General features: G+C 42.9%; 1 protein-coding gene across 9 annotated transcripts in view; it reads left to right on the top strand.

The window, feature by feature from the left end:
• The window catches only part of LOC147833971 (uncharacterized), a 386,870-nt gene that overhangs the window by 29,023 nt on the left and 341,064 nt on the right, over window positions 1-16,783 (top strand). For all 9 annotated transcript variants that reach the window (XR_015507555.1, XR_015507561.1, XR_015507556.1 and 6 more), the window contains one exon: window positions 4,966-5,057. The gene's annotated coding sequence lies outside the window, so the exon portion shown is untranslated. The remainder of the gene's footprint in view (window positions 1-4,965; window positions 5,058-16,783) is intronic.

The following is a 16,783-nucleotide window of genomic DNA, read 5'->3' on the forward strand; positions in this document are numbered from 1 at the left end:
TCACTGACTGAAAAACTGCAACTTATAGGTGTAAACAATCACAATATCATGGCAATTCAATTGTAACTTCTTGATGTAGTGGCCAATTCATATTACATTGTAAAATTTCATTTGTACATTTTACAAAAAATGGGGGGAAAAAGTGGGGGAAACCGGAGCACCCGGAGGAAACCCACGCGAAGACAGGGAGAACATGCAAACTCCACACAGAAACACCAACTGAGCCGAGGTTTGAACCAGCGACCTTCTTGCTGTAAGGCATCAGCACTATCTACTGCGCCACTGCCTCACCCCCTGTTAAAAATATGATAATTTGAAATACACACTTTTCTGACAGTACTTAAAATAGTTACATTTGCTCAATGTATTGGGGTGCTGTAACCGGTTATATATTTAGACAGGTTATATATTTACTGTAGTCAACCTCATGAAAGTTTATAGTCCTAAGTCTGTCTTTCTATCTATCTATCTATCTATCTATCTATCTATCTATCTGTCTGTCTGTCTGTCTGTCTGTCTGTCTGTCTGTCCGTCTGTCCGTCTGTCCGTCTGTCCGTCTGTCCGTCCGTCCGTCCGTCCGTCCGTCCTAGTATACATAAAATAAAAATAATGCAATTAATATGCATTTACAAAAAAAAAAAAAAAAAAAAAAAAAAAACTTACACATACAGTTCTGGTATCTCCTGCAGGTGTAGACTAAACATGGCCGTGCCCATCTATGAACATTATTAAAGGTGCAGTAGGTGATTGTCTTCAGAAACATTTTTTGTTGTGCTTGTTGAAAGTCTCTTCACAGTCCAATAGTAATGATTACAGTAAATGATATAAATGTGTTTATATGTATTTTTATATTCTGGGTAAAGCATAAAACTAAAAATTGTCGAAATTTGCAGAAAAAAATAAAAAAGATTTATAAGCATTCTAAATAATGGTCATGAAGCTCATGAAGGGGGTTCAGCAGGAGTATTTGAAACGTGCACGAAAGGGTCAACCACAGTTCAATAAGTTTTAATGAATTGCTCTATTTTTTTTTTTGTTGTTATATGTGATAAGTATTATTATTAAAAATTACCTGTTTTGACTAAATCATTTTGCTTTATTTATATTTATCGATTGTGTTTTGGATGATCTGTAGGCTTAATTCAGTTACAATATAGGTCAATTTGACATTAAAACATATATTATATTATATTATATCATTTTTTATATTATATTATGGCAAAGCTGTGGCACAGTAGGTAGTGCTGTCGCCTCACAGCAAGAAGGTCACTGGGTCGCTGGTTTGATCCTCAGCTCAGTTGACATTTCTGTGTGCAGTTTGCATGTTCTCCCTGCATTCGCGTGGGTTTCCTCCAGGTGCACTGGTTTCCCCCACAATTCAAAGACATGCGGAACAGGTGAATTGGGTAAGCTAAATTGTCTTCAGTATATGAGTGTGTGTGAATGGGTGTTTGTGGATGTTTCCCAGAGATGGGTTGTGGCTGGATAAGTTGGCTGTTCATTTTCGCTGTGGCGACACCAGATTAATAAAGGGACTAAGCAGACAAGAAAATGAATATTATATTATATTATATTATATTATATTATATTATATTATATTATATTATATTATATCATATTATAATGCTTTATAGCCATTTTTGTATGACATTGTTTGTTATATGAAATCTCAAATGTTTATTGGATCTTTTTTTATTATGTTTTGGGTATTGTTTCCTTTACAGGGACACAAACAAACTCTATAGCACTTGTAAAAGTGTTTTCTACTCCCGAGTCAGACTTGTGAAGCAGCCAGAAGTGTTACGTGTCTGGTAAAACTATTATTAAATCAGAATGCTGGTGTGCAGAACTGGAGGGGGAAACATTCTCAGTGGATTACACAGTGAAATAATTTCATATTCCGTTTTAAACAATGGCATGTGAAGATAAGTTAATCAAGGAAGTGTCTACCTGTATCCATAAACGGATTTGTGACATATACAGGAGTGTGACGACAGCGCCTCCAGGGATTAACTACTTTCACTGTTTCCCTGGTGATGGAGGAAACGCTGCATTTTCTCTGCCACATAAACTTTATTTACAGTCACAGCTGCTCAATTTTTCAGCACCTTCTCTTATTTTCCTATTAGCTGTTGCCCTAGGAAAAGGGAGTTGAAGAGATTGTGCAACTATAAAACTTTCCAGCTCACAGAATAGTGGAACTGAAACTCTGCATGGATTTGTTCACCAGGACTCGCACGAAAATTGAACTACTAAGGTGTCATACATAATAACATATATTATATATAGACGCAGCCTGCAAGTCAGCAATAATATATTCAGTCACCTCTGCCTTTATGTGCCCTCGTTTTCAAGGCCCTCACACATTTCCCAACCATCAGTGTATCAGTAAGTGAAGCAGAAAGCTGGATGAGAACAGTGCTGCAGATGAGTGAAATATATATCTGAAAGATTAATGAAGTGCGGTGAATATAAAATGGGAGGAGACACTTTGAAACGGACAAAAACCTGACCGCCGCAGTCATCCAAGCCCCTTTCAGGCTCATCTTAATCTAAGCCAGCAGTTGTGGGAGATACAGCGCTAGTTTTAGTGCAATGGATACCCTTAAAAATCATTGACCCTTTTTACAAAGGCTCCTTGCCTAATTTTAGACACCCATTAACTGGACATGGAAAAAATAGACGGGGTTTGACTATACAAGCACACATATTGCATGATAAATGCGTGCTGTTTTTGGCAAGTAAATATGGAGCTGCCAGTGAAGAGACCATCCGCTGGGAAGCGTTTTAAAGTGATAATTTTGTTTGCCCACACAAGAATTTCAAATAAACATTTCATCCTCTCCAACTTTGAATGTTCAGGCAAGGGAGCTGTGCCAAATGCTGTTGTCGAACATCTTCATTTTAAATCATACTTTTTTTTTTTTTTCTCACAGAAACGGGATGCTGCTCTGTATTTTCATTTTATTCATACTGTAGCCTACATATTAACCTCCCAGCCCATGCTTTTGATGTATAATACCAACAAAGTAATGTTACAGAACATTGGCTGTCTATTTTTTAATGATAAACCATTTTTTTAAATATAAATGATGTATTAAATCCAAAGTCAGTGGTTTGATTCATATGGCAAATTAGGTATGATCATATAAGGTGCAGAATTGAATGAATAAGTTCAATAGTCTTCAACCGGTACCTTATTAAAATGTTGATCAAATGTCATTTATCATTGTTAGACAGGATAACTAATAATGATAAACGAGATGAGCTGTATAGCTATAGATTTTTTTTGTCGAAATGATAATTCATTCATTCATTCATTCATTTTCTTTTCAGCTTAGTCCCTTTATTAATCAGGGGTCGCCACAGCGGAATGAACCACCAACTTGTCCAGCAGCAACCCATCACTAGAAAATGTCCATGCACGCTCATTCACAGACATACACTACAGACAATGTAGTCTTTTCAATTCACCTACACCTCATGTCTTTGGACTGTGTGGGAAACTGGAGAGGAAACCCACGCGGACATGGGGAAAACATGCAAACTCTACACGGAAATGTCAACTGACCCAGCCAAGGCTCAAACCAGTGACCTAAAATCTTAAAAATGGCAACTCTTTATTTTACACTGTCCTTGCTTTACACGTATTTACTGAAGTATTAAAGAACATATAATGCATATTTTTAATTCATGAACATTATTTTTAAACATAACACTACAGTAATGTTGTCACTTGTCCAGTGTTTTGTGTGTTTATGTAGTTTCCGTGTTTATGTCATGTGACTTCCCTATGTGCTGTGATTCTTTTGTTTCATTTTCCCGCTGTTTGTTAATGTTTCAGTGTTTCCACCTGTGACTCACCCCTGTGTCTAATTAGTTCTATTATGTGCTGTCTATTTGCATTCGAAACTGCCTAATACTCAGCAGGTACTGCATTTGAATTTAAATGTACTACTCGGCCAGTAGAAAAGTATGTTCTATACAGTTTACATGTAAAAAGTATGAATGGAGTTTAGACGTACTACATCCGCCATGTTGTCATGGTCACGTGACCTACCTGTGTCAGTTGTGTCGCTTCACTTCCATTCATGAATTTTCTCACGGGCCATTATGGGATAGCGCAGCGTGCATGGGATGCGCACGCCGGAATCTCGCGGAAGTAGTTAGTCATCTGTGTACTTCTTGCATACTGATTTTCAAATTTTATGAATTCGGACATACTACTCGACTCACATACTGATTTTAGCGTTCTATATAGTATGGAAGTATGCGGTTTCAGACGCAGCCCCTGTGTTTACTTTGTTCCTTGTCTGGTGTTGAAGTGTCATGATTTGTCATTCCTTGATTCCTGTAAGTCGATGTTCCAGTTTCTCCAGTGTGTGTTTTGTAAATAGATACATGTATTTTTGATAAGTCCTGCCAACCAGTGCGTCTCTTTAAAAGAAAGTGAACATGACAAATATTTTGTAATAATATTACAAATACATTTTTATAAATTAACTAGTTGTAATTATTTACTGGCATCATGGTGGTGCAGTGGGTAGCACAATCCCCTCACAGGAAGAAGGTTGCTGGTTCGAGTCCTGGCTGGGTTAGTTGGCATTTCTGTGTGGAGTTTGCATGTTCTCCCCGTGTTGTCGTTGGTTTCTTCTGGGTGCTCCTGTTTCCCCCATAGTCCAAAGAGATGCGCTATAGGTGAAGTAAATAAGCGAATTTACTGTAGCTGTAGTGTATGTGTGTTTCACAGTGTTGGGTTGCAGCTGGACGGGCATCCACTGCATAAAACATTTGCTGGATAAGTTGGCGGTTCATTCTCTGCAGTTCTTTGGCAATCCCTGATTAATAAAAGAATGAAGCTGAAAAAAATGAATGAATGAATGAATGAATGAATGAATAAATGATTATTTACTTACTTGCTCACTCACTCACTGACTCTCTGTTGCTTATTCCTTTCTTTGTCAGGATTCACCAGAGTGGATTGGTTAATCAACTATTTCCTCAACCCCAAATGAAGGAATGAATAAAGGAAGGAAGAAAAATTTTTGTGAAAAAAGGTAAAGTACCTTAAAATGGTAGCATCCAAGTTAAATGTTTTTTTTTTCAAATAATATATAATTTATTATATCTCAATCAACCATAACACAGATTTTTTTTTCATAGATTAAATTGTTACCTTATTAAGTTAAGCATTGTTTTTCTCACATTTTTTCACTTATATAGCGTTAATAACTTCTAGAATTCACTATAATTTAATGGAGCTCTATTAACCCAAATGCAGTTTTATCAATGAACATAACTGAAAGTTTTTTTTTTTTTTTTAAGGTGGATTGTTACCATTTTTGAAAGTATACCTGATAAAATATTTTGATTAAGTATAACCATTTTTAAAGAGATATTTTTAGAAAGAAAGAAAGAAAGAAAGAAAGACCTTTTCAGTGATATCCTGATACCTTACATGCTGTTGAGAGTAATGTTTAGACGAATATGTAAATATTGGCTGTACACTTTCATCTTAATAACAAAATAAACACACAGCAAATAGAACAGCTGTGAGAAAACAGCATGGTGATGCAGAGCTGGTTCAAACAAATCTACATTTCACTGCGATCACATCAACAGATGCGGTAATAGACTGTGAATTGATTCCTTTCTTTGCATTAATCTTTGACATTACATGTACAAAACAGCTTTTTTCTGCATTATATTGAACATTATTATCATTAATTTCATGTATCGTAAAATGGAAGAAAAGCATTCAGCAACCCATGTAAACATTAGTAGGCTTCTCTTGACAATCTAACAGGTCAGAGAATCTCTCGCTCCCTCTCTCTCTCCAGTTCCCCTTCGGGGGGAACTTCAGCACTATAAGTGGATTTGATTTGTAAAATCCACGCATTGGGAGGATTCGGATCAGAAGCCGCTTGTCTGGAGAGTATTGAACGGGCCAATGAATGAAATTAATTGGCAGCGTAAGCTTGCGCAGGTGTGCGACATCTGCAATTATCTCAGCATATAAGCACACCTGAAGCCAGCAGACGCCATCCTTTTCGCTTCAGATCCTTTCTGAGTGAGTCGATGAGGGTTCCTCTTGCTGATCAGCACTTCAGAGCGAACGAGTGTGTCTCCCGGTCCAGAGTGGGTCTTCGCGGTGGCAGACGGTCGAGCTGGGTTACTCCCTTGCCTGCGGTTCTTTGGGTCCGGTCCTCCAGAGCGGTGCGTATAGTTGCAACTTTCCTAAAAGAGCAACACAGTCGTGCAGCACGTCCTTTTCAGGATGGCGCTCCGACTGTGCGTTTCTGGATGCGGGGGTTTCCTGGCTCCGGATGATGGACACGATCACTGCATTGCATGTTTGGGGGTCCAGCATGTTTATGCGGTGCTCGCGGGCGGTTCATGTCGTCATTGCGATGCCATGACCGTTGCACAGCTAAGATCGCGGCTAACTTTCGCAAGAGAGCGAGCCACCCCAGTTGCCTCCTGTTCTAAAAAAGCAGCGGGCGCTCGGGCAGATCTGAGGGTTTCAGCGGGAGATAATCCGCCGCCCACGGGCTCGCGGACCTCTCGCTCCTCACGGCGCTCCATCCAAGCTTCGGGTGGTGAGAGTGATCCGTCTAACCAGATGGTAGCTCTCACACTCGCTGACACCGGAGATCAGATGTCCTCCGCGGCATCGGAGGGTGGGCTTTCACTGTCCGACAAAGATCCGGACCCGCTCGCCCCCTCCGGGCAGGTGAGCGCTGTCAAATCGGATCCTGAAGCGGACATGTTAGCCGTGCTTTCCCGGGCTGCTTCGGCCGTGGGGTTGGAGATGGTTTATCCCCCAGCTCCGCGGCCGGACCGACTAGATGGGTGCTACGTAGAGGACCAGAAGGCGAAGCCTTCGAAGCCTCTCGTCCCCTTCTTCCCGGAAGTGCACAGTAGGCTCACGCAGTCTTGGAGGGCACCTTTCTCTGCCCGTGCTGCGTGTGCCTCCGCCCTCACCGCCCTTGACGGCGGAGCTGCCAGGGGGTATGAGGCGATCCCGTCAGTGGAGCGCGCTATCGCGGTCAATCTTTGTCCGCGCGGCGCCTCTACGTGGCGGGGTTTGCCGTTAAGTCCGGTAAACGGACCGCGAAGCGTCCCTGAGACAGGCCATCCGGAGAAGAGGAAACTTGCTCTTTCCCCGCTGGAGGGCGGGGCCCCGATAACAACGGTACTTTTCAGTGCCACCAAAACATCAGTAAAAGAGCACTTTTTCCCTTCCCCGGATGTGACTGCACGAGTTCTGCCAGTCCGGGACGCGCTGCCTTCCGGCTCGCAGACTCTACGTGCTTCGCCAGTGGCTCACGAGCGCTGGGGGGACGGTCTCCCTTCCCTCAGCCCTCCAGCCCCCTCTCCGGAGTCAGGGTGCGGAGCCAGAGCGAATCGCTCTCCTCCAGCTCTTCCGCGGGACCCTCGTGCTTCCCGGATCAGCACACCCACTCCGCGCTGCCCCACCGCTGGTACGTCAGCGATTGTAGCGATGACTCCATTAGCGAGGGCTCTGCCTGCCTGGTTAGCGCGGGCCAGCCCCTCGCGGTGGCTCATACGCACAATCAGACTCGGTTACGCGATTCAGTTCGCGAAACGGCCCCCCAAGTTTACGGGCGTGTATTTCTCCAGGGTCAGCCCCCTGTCCGCCCCTGTCTTGCGAGAGGAGATTGCTGCCCTCCTGGCGAAGGGTGCAATCGAGCCGGTTCCTCCAGCCGAGATGGAGAGTGGGTTTTACAGCCCATACTTCATCGTACCCAAAAAGAGCGGTGGGTCACGGCCAATCCTAGATCTGCGCTGTCTGCACAGGCTGCCGTTCAGAATGCTCACGCAGAGGCGCATTCTCCAATGCGTTCGTCCTCGGGATTGGTTTGCAGCCATAGACCTGAAGGACGCGTATTTCCATGTCTCCATTCTTCCACGCCACCGCCAATTTCTGCGGTTTGCGTTCGAGGGTCGAGCGTGGCAGTACAAGGTCCTCCCCTTCGGGCTCTCTCTGTCTCCGCGGGTCTTCACCAAACTCGCGGAGGGTGCCCTAGCGCCCCTTCGGCTCGCGGGCATTCGCATACTCAATTATCTCGACGATTGGCTGATTTTAGCCCACTCGCGGGAGCAATTGATTATGCACAGGGACAAGGTGCTTCGGCATCTCCGCCTACTGGGGCTTCAGGTCAACCGAGAAAAGAGCAAACTCGCCCCCGTGCAGAGGATTTCTTTTCTCGGGATGGAGCTGGACTCGATCACCATGGTAGCGCACCTCTCCGAGGAACGCGCTCGCCTGTTGCTGAACTGTCTGAGGGAGCTCGACAGCAAACTAGTGGTCCCACTGAAGTTCTTTCAGAGGCTCCTGGGGCATATGGCATCCGCAGCCGCCGTCACGCCGCTCGGGGTGCTCCATATGAGACCACTTCAGCACTGGCTTCACGATCGGGTCCCCAGACGCGCATGGCACGCGGGCACACACCGGGTCTCGGTTACTGCGCTGTGTCGCCGCGCCCTCAGCCCTTGGAACGACCCCTCGTTCCTACAGGCCGGTGTGCCTCTAGGACAGGCGTCCAGCCATGTTGTTGTTTCAACAGATGCTTCCAACACGGGTTGGGGGGCCGTGTGTCGCGGGCATGCGGCTGCGGGCCTCTGGAAGGGTGCCCAGCTGCATTGGCATATCAATCACCTAGAGCTGTTGGCAGTGTTCCTCGCTCTCCACCGCTTTTTACCGGTGCTGGAGCGGCAACACGTGCTGGTCAGGACGGACAGTACGGCGGCGGCGGCGTATATCAACCGCATGGGGGGTATGCGCTCTCGCCGCATGTCTCAGCTCGCCCGCCGTCTGCTCCTCTGGAGTCACCCGCGGCTGAAATCGCTGCGCGCCATTCACGTCCCAGGCACGCTCAATCGTGCAGCCGATGCGCTCTCACGACAGCTGTTACGCCCTGGAGAATGGAGACTCCACCCCGAGTCTGTTCAGCTGATATGGGCGCGATTCGGGGAGGCCCAGATCGATCTGTTTGCTTCCCCCGAGAACGCTCACTGCCAGTTGTTTTTTTCCCTGACCGAGGGCTCTCTCGGCACGGATGCACTGGCCCACAGCTGGCCTCGGGGCATGCGCAAGTATGCGTTTCCCCCAGTGAGCCTGCTCGCGCAGTTTCTGTGCAAGGTCAGGGAGGACGAGGAACAGGTTCTGCTAGTTGCGCCCCTTTGGCCCAACCGGACCTGGATATCAGAGCTCTCACTCCTCGCGACGGCCCTCCCCTGGCGGATCCCTTTGAGGGAGGACCTACTCTCTCAGGGACAGGGCACCATCTGGCACCCTCGCCCCGATCTTTGGAACCTCCACGTGTGGTCCCTAGACGCGAGGAAGACTTAGGTAACCTACCGACTGCGGTGGTTAATACCATCACTCAGGCTAGAGCCCCCTCCACGAGGCGCGCCTACGCCCTGAAGTGGAGTCTATTCACTGAATGGTGCGTCTCTCGCAGAGAAGACCCCCGAAATTGCCAGATTAGTGTTGTGCTCTCTTTCCTTCAAGAGAAGTTGGACAGCAGGCTGTCGCCCTCCACTCTCAAGGTTTACGTGGCCGCCATCTCCGCTTATCATAGCGCGGTAGCTGGCGGCACCGTGGGAAAGCATAACCTGGTCATCCAGTTCCTTAGGGGTGCTAGGCGAATTAATCCATCTCGCCCCCCTCTCATGCCCTCTTGGGATCTCGCCCTCGTTCTCACGAGTCTGCGATCCGATCCCTTTGAGCCACTCGAATCAGTATCTCTAAGATTTCTGTCCCTGAAGACAGCTCTGCTGGTTGCGTTGGCCTCAATCAAGAGGGTCGGGGACCTGGAGGCATTTTCGGTCAGTGACTCGTGCCTGGAATTCGGGCCGGATTACTCTCACGTCATCCTGAGACCCCGCCCCGGTTATGTGCCCAAGGTTCCTACCACCCCCTTTAGAGATCAGGTAGTGAACCTGCAAGCGCTGCCCCCGGAGGAGGCAGACCCAGCCCTTTCTTTACTTTGTCCAGTTCGCGCTCTGCGCATTTATGTGGACCGTACTCAGAATTTTAGATCATCTGAGCAGCTCTTTGTCTGTTATGGCGGTCGGCAGCAGGGAAGTGCCGTATCGAAACAAAGATTATCCCACTGGATTGTGGATGCCATTTCACTCGCTTATTCGAGTCGAGGTCAGCCGTGTCCCCCGGGAGTTCGTGCACACTCCACTCGGAGCGTTGCATCCTCTTGGGCGCGTGCACGCGGCGCCTCTCTAACAGACATCTGTAGAGCTGCGGGCTGGGCGACACCCAACACATTTGCAAGGTTTTACAATCTGCGAGTGGAGCCGGTTTCCTCAAGGGTATTAGGTAACCCTTTGGTGATTGAGGAGACAACTCGGTAGGGTGTTGAAACACGCTTGCTGCGCCATTCTCCCTAACACGGAGGTACGTGCGCCTTTTTTATCTGTCAGTAAAGTTCCCCGTCAGGTGAGCCCTGCAGATTCCTCCGTGGCCCCCAGCACTGACTCAGCGGAGGAGTCACTTGCTGGCCCACTACGTTGTAGGTCTGCCCGCTGGTCAGCCCGCGTTTTGGGTATAGGTGCCTGCTATGCGTGATCCCCACTAGGCGATCCCATATGCTTATTCTGCCACGGTTAAGTCCCCCCCCTGGGCGGACCCGTGTCTTCCCTCTCCGCTAACCACTCTTTTGCTATGCGTACTCCCCCTTTTTAGGGCTAGTCCATATGTAAATTCTGCCATCTATCCCCCCCTTGGGTAACGGATGGCCTCCGCAGCGTCCTCCCTATCGGGATTGCACGCTTCCCAACGTACTGTCGCATTCCTAGAATTATCTAGATGCTCACGACTTCCCAAAAAATATATCTAAATCCGTAAAACTTCTGTTGAAGTAGGATAAATTAGGGCCAGGGACACGTTGGAGGACCGCGCCCCCCATGATGTGGGTGCGTCACGCTTGCTTGACTATCTCCTCATCGGGGGTGTTGGTAAGGTGCAGTCATTATGGCGCTTTCAATGGGCTCCCAATGCGTGGATTTTACAAATCAAATCCACTTATAGTGCTGAAGTTCCCCCCGAAGGGGAACGTTCGAGGTTACTAAAGTAACCCTTCGTTCCCCGAGGAGGGGAACGGAAGCACTATACTCCGTCGCCATAATGACTGTCCCTTAGCTGTTTGAAAGTCTCTTCAGCTTAAAAGGATGGCGTCTGCTGGCTTCAGGTGTGCTTATATGCTGAGATAATTGCAGATGTCGCACACCTGCGCAAGCTTAAGCTGCCAATTAATTTCATTCATTGGCCCGTTCAATACTCTCCAGACAAGCGGCTTCTGATCCGAATCCTCCCAATGCATGGATTTTACAAATCAAATCCACTTATAGTGCTTCCGTTCCCCTCCTCGGGGAACGAAGGGTTACTTTAGTAACCTCGAACGTTCTCTGTCTCTTTTAATTGTATTTGTATGTTGCTCATTGGCAATATAAGAGGGTAACACTTTATAATAACTACACAATATAAATAATTTATGAAGCATTAGCTAGCAGTTGATTCATAATTTGTTAAGCATTAACTCTACATTATAAGACATTAGTAAGCAGTTTATAAAATCAGCTAAAAATACTGTATTTTTTACATGTATAATTGTACTTTCATACTTTGTTAATGATTCAGTTTTTAACTACTGAATTAAGTATTGCATTATTTACAAACTATATGTATCTTAAGGTGCATTAAGTAATCTTCCTAAATGCTAACCCTTTAGCATAATATCTTTCAAATACAATCCCCCCCCTGCCGTCCTCATTAAAGATGACAGAGACCCACTAGATCATGTCATTCGCCAGTTAGAAAACTTTATAATGCTTAGTACTATAGTACTTAATAATACTACAATTCCAAACGAAAATCTGTATTGCTTCTAGCACATTTTCAGTTGTGTAGTAAGAAAGCAAAACTTGTCATAATGGGAAAAATTTCATGCATGCAAGGATCACTGCTCTCACTCTTTCACACGTGTTGTCCTAAAGCCACTACTGTATGCTTAGTGGTTGGCCTGAGGTGTGCAGGAATTACACTTATTACTAAGCCATACTACCATGTAGTTTCAGAGCGAATATTTATAGTAGCATGGTAAACAATATAGAGAGTGTGTCACAGGTTGTCATTGTTCAAAATTGAACCAATATGAATATAAAACAAACTTCACCCCAGTAAAACAGGCTAGGTGGAATAGTGCTATACCGATGTTTTGTTGTTTAACTAAGTAAAAATCTACATTATCGATGCTGAGAGCTTATGAAAATAGTCACATCAAAAGCTTTGCATGACTAAAATAGTTTCTAAATATAACATTACCTGTCTCAAAGAAATACTTTAGCCTTGGTGTCATGCTTCCTCCTGCTTGCAAAAGTAACTCCAGTATTCATTTAGGATCTTAAAAAGTTTTGATTCTGCATTTGTTTTTAGCGCTGTCACTCATGTCTACGTGTCCGCGGCCCGCGTGAACGCACATCGCCGGATCTGTGTTATCAGAGGTGCGCAGTTGTACAAATCTACGCTTGCTGACACACAGTTTGGGCTACTTATCAGATTTATGGGAATTATTGGCCCAACAATATTTAATTGGATGAACATTTTTTTTGTCAAATGCCTTACCCAGAATATAAAAATACATAAAACACATTTAGATCTTTATTTTAAGCTCTACTATTGGAATGTAAAGAGACTTTTAGCCAGCACAACAAAAAATATGTCTGAAGACAATCACCCACTGCACCTACCTAAGAGTAGTTGGGGTTTTTCAAGATCATTTAGAATGAATGTAAATGATTAATAAACTATTCAAATCTATTTTTTTTATATTATTCAGACATATAGTAATGGTTACTATGTGTTAATAAATGCTTCATGCAGTTTTGCGACCTAAAATGAGGACTATTTATGCTTTGTAAATAATGCAGTACTTCATTTAGTGGTGGACATTTTATCATTAACAAAGTATGAAAGCACAATTATTAAGAACATTATAAATGTGCTTATGAGCTAAGAATACAGCATTTGTAGTTACACTCATAAACTGCTTACTAATGTCTCATAATGTAGAGTTGTTTAACAAATGATGAACTGACTATTTGCTAATGCTTAATAAGTGATACCTAAAATGTAATAAATAAATAAATAAAAAAAGAAATTGCTAAAATACCTTGTTAAACCCCGTTGCAATCATTTATAGTAGCAAAACTGTTGTTATTTAAGGGTCTCTGTGATGTTTGTGCCATATGGTCATTTTTCCCTGTGTCTATGGAGAGGCTGAATTGTGCTCTTTATCTTCTTGGCAAGTACAGCTCGTGATGTCAATGGTCTGTTAGACAGCAGTATGATATCAAGCAAAGCTATTCATCTCAGTTGTCTCAACATGTGCTTCTCTCTTTATGGCCGTTCGAGGGAGTGACATTGCTGTTCATGCTCAGACTAAACAAAGTACAATATAACCTTTCAGGCCACACAGATAACATTTCAGACCAAACAGATAACATTAAATTAAAGAAAATATGACAAAATTCTATTTAAATGCAATAAAATGTGCACCAACTGGGAGCTTTGAAATAGTCACTGTTCAAAAGCTAATTTCCTTAATTAAAGCTGAGCGTAATATTCAGGGGACCAAAGCGTCCATGTTCCCTTAGGTAATGGCTACCTCAACATATAACCATTTTAAGTTGTACAGACCCATAAATCTAGCCCAAGTATCACTGCAATGCGAAGAAGCAAAGAAGCAACTGAACTAAGCATTAACACAGCATGCACACGGATTCTCTCCTGTGATTCTGATAATTCAGCAATGGAAAATCAATGCTAATATGTTTTCATATAATAATACACCATTGATTTATACTACTACTCTTTCCTTCTTAAATGGACTTAACCCCCTAATGTCATTATAAAAGCATTAAGGATCGTTATGTATGCTTGTTACAATAGCCCAGTTTGTGCTTGGAACTTTAACGTGGATAAATAACGTCTGGACTCACTACATTTGAGCCAAGTGGCTTTACAGATATTGAAGGACTTGGTAACTTGTATGTCACTACATTCTAACAGTGTGACCATAATGGGGTATTCTTCACCTTGTATCAATTTCTCAACTGCTCATTTAGACAAATATATAATCAGCCAATCACATGGCAGCATTTCAATTCATTTAGGAATTTAAATGTGACCAAGACAACGTGAAGTTCATATATATATATATATATATATATATATATATATATATATATATATATATATATATATATATGTGTGTGTGTGTGTGTGTGTGTGTGTGTGTGTGTGTGTGTGTGTGTGTGTGTGTGTGTGTGTGTGTGTGTGTGTGTCTGTGTGTGTGTGTGTGTGTGTGTATATATATATATATATATATATATATATATATATATATATATATATATATATATATATATTTTTTTTTTTTTTTTTTTTTCATATTTCTCTACATAGTTTTAGTTAAAGGAAAAATCAAAAACACTATATTACATATGTTAGGCCATTAATTAGTAACAGTATGTAGGAAAGTGATGATGTGTCATCGGTTGCTCAGTGATTGGTTCTTTGTATAATTTGCAGAGTGTGTAGGATGTATCTCCGCTTGGTTGTAACGAAAAGTAAATCCACACTTTGCTGATGAAGCATTCAGGAAACACATTAGCAACAACAACACCACATACTCCAGCTTGTTGTGTATGTTTGTTTGCGCTTATCTTTAGTCTACACTCCCCTAAAGAAGTACAATGCATGCACATGTCGTTGATTACATGTGTCATGTAAGCAAACTGGCAAAACACATAAAAAGTTTCACATATTCGGCTGAAAATGATGTCCAAACAGCCCCTTGATCCATACCTGTCAACATGTGAGATGGGATGTGAAAATGAGTGATTTGTGCTGTGAAATTAATAGCTAAAGAAATAGAATCAAGGTATCAAATCTCATTAATCTTTTCTTCACTCTATAACTTGAACATTTTGATTGCATTAAATAACAGAGGTGTTACTTTAAAAGTGCACACATATAACATTATAATGAAAGCCTTTGATTGCTTTCCTAACTGTTATTATTATTATTATTATTATTATTATTATTATTATTATTAATATTATTAATATTAATAACAATTATTTATATGTCTGTTCAGACTGTTCAACCACTAACAAGAATCTATTTGGGAAACAGTATATATTTATCACTACTTATTAATACAGTTGACAGTCACACACTGTTACAGGACTGTTATAAGGATTTCATAGGAGGGGTAACAGTGCCTGTAATGGAAATTAAGGGAATTGCGTCATTTTTTATATTTATTTCAAAGTGTTTTCATGCCTAAATAAAACGAAAGCACAGAACACCTTTTAGTGCCAGGGGCATAATGGGGGTATGGGTTGCGTATAGGGAGAATCTGCTCTTTATTGGCACCCTTCATAAAAAGATTTTTAAAAATGCAGGAGAAATATGGGAAATACCTTTACGAGATGATAGCAGGATAATGCTGTAAAATACAGGAGAATCTCGTGAAAAATGGAAGTTTCGAGAGGTATGCTTTGATCTCATATTTTCTTTTTCTTTTTTATTGCATGCAGATGTAGTCCCTTTTAGAATTGATATCTATTATAAACTATACTGGGACATTAGGATCAACACAGACTCAGTATACTGTAAGCACCTCCCGCAGTCCTTACAAACACTACTCCTGCTAGCAACCTAGTTTTTCCCAGGAGGCCTCCAATTCCATGGCAATTCGTAACTTTTTGGTTTAGTGGCTAATTCGAAATGAAATTGTACAATTTCATTTCGAATTAGCCACTATTTTCATATCCTTCAATGACGGTTGGGATTAGGGGTTGGGTTGAGAGGGTGCTCGCTGCAGAGCCATTTGAGCAGAGCTGAGCTCCAGCGAGGGGGAGCATGAGCTCTCGCTCTGCCTCCTGTAAGCTGTTTTAATGCGTACACCAACCCCACCCCTAACCCTACCCCCAGTGACATCACTCGTAGAAGAAGTGCAAAAAAGGTGGAGCTCAAGCTTAAGCTCCCCCTCGCTGGAGCTCAGCTCGCCCAAATGGCTCTGCAGCGAGCACCACTTGGTTGGGTTTGGTACCATGCCTTTTAAAAATTGTACATTTCCGTGCAACTGAACATTCTAATTAGCCACTAAACTGACAAAATGTAAAATAGTTATGTTTCTTCGTGAGATCAGGCTGCCAATCCTGTTGCTAACCCGACTCATTCCTGCCTAGCTCTGGTAAAGGGTCAGATTGGTTTGAACTAATACAAAAAGTAACTCAAATAATTTGTTAAAAGAGCATCTCTGAACATCCAACTTTGAAGCAGATGAGCTACAACAAGCAGCAGCAGCAGAAGAACACATGGTGACCAATAAGAACTAGAAACTGAGACTCACTCACTGAGTTTCACTTTCTGCTGTACATTTAGGCTATAAATAATCACTATTGACAAAAATAGTATGAATTTTTAACTCCTAATTTCCTGCTTATTATTTTTATTAAGGTATATATATCCCGATATACCACTTTGAAAGCAGAAAAAAACACAGAACAAACAGAATATACAGAATTCCAAGACTACAGGGTTAACCTAAAGTGTTACCATTAAGCATTGTGTGGATGCCAAAACCTACCTGAAGATTATTGCTGACAATGTCATCTTGTGATGGCTACTTCCTGCAAGATAAAGCATGTCACAGATTCAAATCATCTGAAC

This window comes from Danio rerio, chromosome 14 (assembly GCF_052040795.2).
Source record: "Danio rerio strain M-AB ecotype USA chromosome 14, GRCz13ab, whole genome shotgun sequence".
NCBI lineage: Eukaryota > Metazoa > Chordata > Actinopteri > Cypriniformes > Danionidae > Danio > Danio rerio.